At 49.5% G+C, this 5,367-nt stretch overlaps 2 non-coding genes across 2 annotated transcripts; one reads left to right on the top strand and one right to left on the bottom strand.

Annotated features, from left to right (window-relative positions):
• Window positions 1-3,468: 3,468 nt before the first annotated feature.
• On the bottom strand, window positions 3,469-3,550 carry TRNAA-AGC. The gene has a single exon. It is a non-coding gene; the product is annotated as a tRNA-Ala (tRNA).
• A 1,541-nt stretch (window positions 3,551-5,091) lies between these two features.
• Window positions 5,092-5,163, top strand: TRNAC-GCA. Its single transcript has one exon. It is a non-coding gene; the product is annotated as a tRNA-Cys (tRNA).
• The last annotated feature ends 204 nt before the right edge of the window (window positions 5,164-5,367 follow it).

Here is a 5,367-nt window from a genome sequence, read left to right as displayed (position 1 = left end):
TCCATCTGCTTGATTGTTGCTCACCCTGCCACAGACCGATGGACAAACCTAGAGAAAGTGGTGGCAGCCCTTCAATAGGTCAGCTGGCAGAGCAGAGGACTGGAGCCAGCACTCAGGAAGTCGTCCTTACCTGGCCCGTGTGACTCCAGCTTGAGGGAGAGCTTCTTCTTCTTCTCCTTGCTGACAAAGAGCAAGAGAAGAATGAAAGGTCAGGTGGGCCAACTCGGTGCAGAAGCCCATGCTGTCTTTTCCTGCTGCATAGCCTGAAATGAGGGACTCGTGGCAGTTAAAGGAACTGCTGCACCTTTCAGAAAACATCCCACCTGTGCACAAAGCTGGATAGAATAGCCTGCTAGTCTAGCACTCTCCCAACTGAACTACTTCAGCAGCTGCTAGGGTTTTTTTTGGCTCATTAAACCACATCTTCAGTCACTGATGGCCAATGAGAGAGCGACATCGCTTGCTATTTTAGCACTTGAAAATGCCATTGGCCAATCTTTGGATCTCTTTAATGCTGCGCTTCAGTTCATGGGGGAAAGGTGAGAGAAGCCACCTTTCAACTAAAGGCCTGTGGTTAAATCCTAACGCTGTCTCCTACTGTAACACTATTTAATCCTGGCCAGCCTTGTGCTGGTGACAGTTCCATTTCTAGATGTTAGTACGTTTCAGTTACGGTTAAAATTAAAAAGTTTCTATATCCTTATAGAAAATGCATTTGTTTTATTTGCTTATATATGGCATGAATAAATCCAGGTTTACAGAACCTAGCCTGCAAATTTAGCATCTTATATGACAGAGAAAATCATGCATCGAAATTGTGCATTGAAATCATGAACTGAGCTACAAATGCAATGAAAAATAAGATACTTAAAATTTTAACATATGGGGGGGCACCGAAGACATGTCTTGCCTGGGGTGCCACTTGGTCTAGGTCAGACCCTGTCAGGGAGAACAGGAATTAGTGTCACATGCCTATTTTCAGGCTGTAATCTGTAGGCACCCTGCTCTGCGGGAGGGATCATGGTAGCCCAGACTCAGGGCTGGAACAGGCCCCTGATTGAGGGGGTGGCTGCATGGTTTACAGCGCTCTGATGTCTCAGACAATGTGTCTCTCCCAAAGCCTCAGATCTGCGTCCCCAGAAGGCTCCTGCGCTGCCTCCGCTCCTTTCACCTTCTACAGCAAGGAGCAGCAGCAAGGGGCAGGGATGAGCCATAGGCACTAGGTGGGGGGCAGAGGCTTCAGGAGCCCAGAGTGTTTGCCAGTCTGGGCATTTTGGCTGAGACCTCAGGGACACATTGTGAGGCAGAATCCCAGGCATCTGTATGAAAGGAGCATAGGGACTTAAGAGCAGCCAGACTGGGTCAGACTGGGTCCATTTTGTCCAGTGTCCTGTCTTCCCATAGCGGCCAAAGCCAGGTGCCCCAGAGGGAATGAACAGAACAGGTAATCATCAAGTGATCTATCCCCTGTCACCCGCTCCCAGCAAACAGAGACTAGGGACACCTTCCCTGCCCATCCTGGCTCAGAGCATGTCCTCCATGAATCGATTTAGCTCTTTTTTTGAGCCCTGTTATAGTCTTGACCTTCACAACATCCTCCGGCAAGGAGTTCCGCAGGTTGACTGTGCATTGTGTGAAAAAATACTTCCTTTTGTTTGTTTTAAACGTGCTGCCCATTAATTTCATTTGGTGACCCCTCGTTCTTGTGTTATGAGAAGGAATAAGTAATACTTCCTTATTTACTTTCTCCACACCAGCCATGATTTTATAGACCTTTATCATAACCCTCCTTAGTCATCTTTTCTCCAAGCCAAAATGTCTCAGTCTTATTATTCTCTTCCCATATGGCAAACACTCCATACCCGTTTCTGAACCTTTTCCAATTCCAATACATCTTTTCTGAGATGGGGTGACCATATCTGCATGCAGCATTCAAGATGTGGGCGTACCATGGATTTATACAGCGGCAATAAGATTTTCTCTCTTATTTTCTATCCCTTTCTTAATGATTCCCAACATTCTGTTTGCTTTTTGCTGGCCGCTGCACATTGAGTGGATGTTTGCAGAGAACTATCCACAGTGACTCCAAGATCTCTCACTTGAGTGGCAACAGCTATTTGACATCCCATCGTTTTATATGTAGAGTTGGGATTATGTTTGCCAATGTGCATCACTTTGCATTTATCAACATTGAATTTCATCTGCCATTTTGTTGCCCTTTCACCCAGTTTTGTGAAATCTCTTTTTAGCTCCTCACAGGCTGCTTCGCACTTAACTATCCTCTGTAGTTTGGGATCATCTGCAAATTTTATCACCTCGCTGTTTAGCAGATCGTTTATCAATATGTTGAATAGTCGCAGTACAGACACCACTAGTTACCTGTTTGCATCCTGAAAACTGACCATTTAGTCCTACCCTTTGTTTCCTAGCTTTTAACCAGTTATTGATCCAGGTGAGGACCTTCCAGAGGTGAAAGTAAGCTGGTCCGGTCCGGTATGGGGTACCGGCAAGAGCGGTTACGCTGTGCTAGCCCGGCCCAGGTTCCCCAAGCTGGTGATTTAAAGGGCCCAGGGCTCCCTGCAGAGGCCAAAGCCCCAGGCCCTTTAAATCGCTGCCTGAGCCCCCCTGCCGGAGCCCTGGGGAGCAAATCACTGCCGTGGAACGCTGCTCTCTCCCGCGCCACGAACACAGAGCAGGGGCGACGGGAGCTTCCTTACAGTGTGTGTGGGGGCACTGTTGTCTGAACTGTGGTGCTCCCATGACACCCCTTCCCCAGGGACCCACATTCACACCACCCCTCCCCCGAGGCCACACCCACAGAACGCCTCTTCCCCCCAAGACTCCACCCTTCCCCCCACTCCATCATTTGTCCTAACAGCCAGTAAAGAGTGGTGGGGCCAAAGCCCTCTAACCCCCTGTTCCAGCACCCCTGACACAGAGCTAAGCAGGCAGCAGTGTGTGTGTGTCACAGAGGCTGCTGTGCTGAGCTGAGCCAGTGAGGGAAACAGGGGCTGATGTTGGGGCTGTCCCCTTCCCCCTGCCTCAGGACTGGTTGCTTGCAGCAGCTGTCTGAACTTAGAGACAGTGTGCCCACACACTCTTCCCCAACACACACACTACCCCACCAGGCACATTGCAGTTGAAAAGCAGCAGGCAATCTAGTAGGATTCCCATGGAACAATGGGATAGAGAAACCTGCATCATGTGATGCTGTACCAGCCTGTGAGGCTTTGCAAACCCTTCCCAAAGCACCCACAGCCAGTTGCACAGCTACCCACAATGCACTGCTCTCTGTGGCCATCCAAGAGTCTAGCCTGGATGTGCTCTGGTGACACAAGGGGCATAGTGTGGACATGCAACAGCTGTTTAATTGAAACACTTTAAAGCCACATTACCCAATAGTGTAGAGACAGCTTGAGAGTGAGACAAGACCCAGCTCTGCTGAAACTGAAGAACCACAACTTCCTCCGTAGTTGACAGGATTTGAACCAGCACAGGGAGACCCCAATGGATTGCTAGTCCATCACCTTAACCACTCGGCCACAACTACTTGCTTGAGATGGGTCTCTCACTACACTCCAGTTCTGTTCTCACTGAGTGATCAATTCCAATTGTTCCCTCAGACCAGCTTCCACAACACACACACTGCTGTGCCATTGTGTAAGTGTGTCCCTGGCTGAACTGCAAGAATTCCTGCTCATTTCCCTTCTGGCTGGAGCATGAGGAGAGTGTGTTTGTGGTCAATGACGTTCCTGTAGATTGTTGTCCATTTCCTGCCTTGATCATTCAGACAGTTCCTTTACCATCCTATCCCCAGCACATCAGGGATTGCAATAGCAGGGGGCAGGTTTTCTCTGGGGCACTGAGCTTTGCCAGGGGGTTGGTGGCTCCTTTCTTTCCTCACCCTGGAGTAAACTCAGCTTTTTATTCCATCCTTGATGTTTCAAGGAATAACAAGAGATGACCGAGGAAAGAGGTGGACAGGGTGGGTCTCAGGTGAGGGGCAGAGAGGTGCAAGTGGTGGGCAGGGCCGGTCTTATAGGTGGGGCAAAGAGGTGTGGGTGGTGGACAGGGCAGGTCAGGGGAGGGGATAGAGAGGTGTGAGTGCTGGGCAAGGTGGGTCTCAGGAGAGGCAGAGAGGTGTGAGTGCTGGGCAGGGTGAGTCTCAGGGGAAGGGCAGAGAGGTGGGGGCAGCATGCAGACCTTGGGGGCGGGGGTGGAGAGACAGAAGGAGGCCTTCGGGGAGGAGAGGAGCAAGCAAAAGGTGGACCAGCAGGCCTCAGCCAAAGAGAAAGAGCAGGAGTGGGAAGTGGCCAAATGGGAGTGAGAGCAGAGCACAGGTGGGGCTTCAGAGGGAGGAGAATGAGTCAAGGAGGTGGAGTGGACAGAACTGCCCAGAGGATTCAGGGGGCCTGAGGCAAAACAATTTTGGGTGCCCCTTCCATAAAAAAAAGTTGCAATACTATAGAATACTATATTCTCATGGGATCCCTGCAGGGCCTGGGGTAAATTGCCCCACTTGCCCCCCCCTCTGGGTGACCGTGCCCTCAGCCTCTCCTCGTAAGTCCCCTGCCCCCTAATCATTTTTGTTGCCCTCCCCTAGACTCTCTCCAATTTGTTTCTGTAGTGGGAGGGCAAAAACTGGACACAATGCTCCAGATGTGGCCTCACCAGTGCCGAATAGAGGGGAATAATCACTTCTCTCGATCTGCTGGAAATGCTCCTACTAATCCAGCCCAATACGACCAGTTACCCATATTGAATGCAGACCCAGCAATATTTGATAAATTGGTTACTGTCCATTCAGGAGGTTCTTTCCTACCTATTCATAAAGAATGAAGATGCTCTAAGCAGAGGGGAGAGAGCTGTCCCGTCCGTGTAGTTAATCCATCTCCCCGAGAGGTGGTAGCTATGTCACTGGGGGAAGCTATGTGGGTGGGTGTGCAAGCTGTGGTGTCTCCATGTATCTATAAGTTTAATCAAACCCCATTTTTAAAAGCACTGTGGTCTGGGAAGAGAACAGGAGATCTCTGAGGCAGGGCCTGTCCTTCAAAATCTTTAAGATCACTGACTTACCTCCACAGCAGTCATGGGGGTGTAGCTCAGTGGTAGAGTGTTTGACTGCAGATCAAATGGTCCTTGGTTCTAACCCAAGTGCCCCCTTATAAATCTCTTCCTTTAACAAAAGTAATTGCATTTATGTTATGTTGAGGAGTTCCACTGAGTAGGGATCCCTGAAATGAATGGAAACACTCAATATTTTCCTGTGCAAATGCATAAAAACCTAGCAAACATGTGACTCCACTGAAATCAGTTCCAATCCTCTAAAGGATTAAAGAATCCTTACTGAGGCTGCAGGAAAAAAAC

This window comes from Gopherus evgoodei, unplaced genomic scaffold (assembly GCF_007399415.2).
Source record: "Gopherus evgoodei ecotype Sinaloan lineage unplaced genomic scaffold, rGopEvg1_v1.p scaffold_274_arrow_ctg1, whole genome shotgun sequence".
Taxonomy (NCBI): domain Eukaryota; kingdom Metazoa; phylum Chordata; order Testudines; family Testudinidae; genus Gopherus; species Gopherus evgoodei.
Note: the sequence above shows the minus strand (reverse complement) of the source record. Positions and strands in the feature narration are given on the sequence as shown.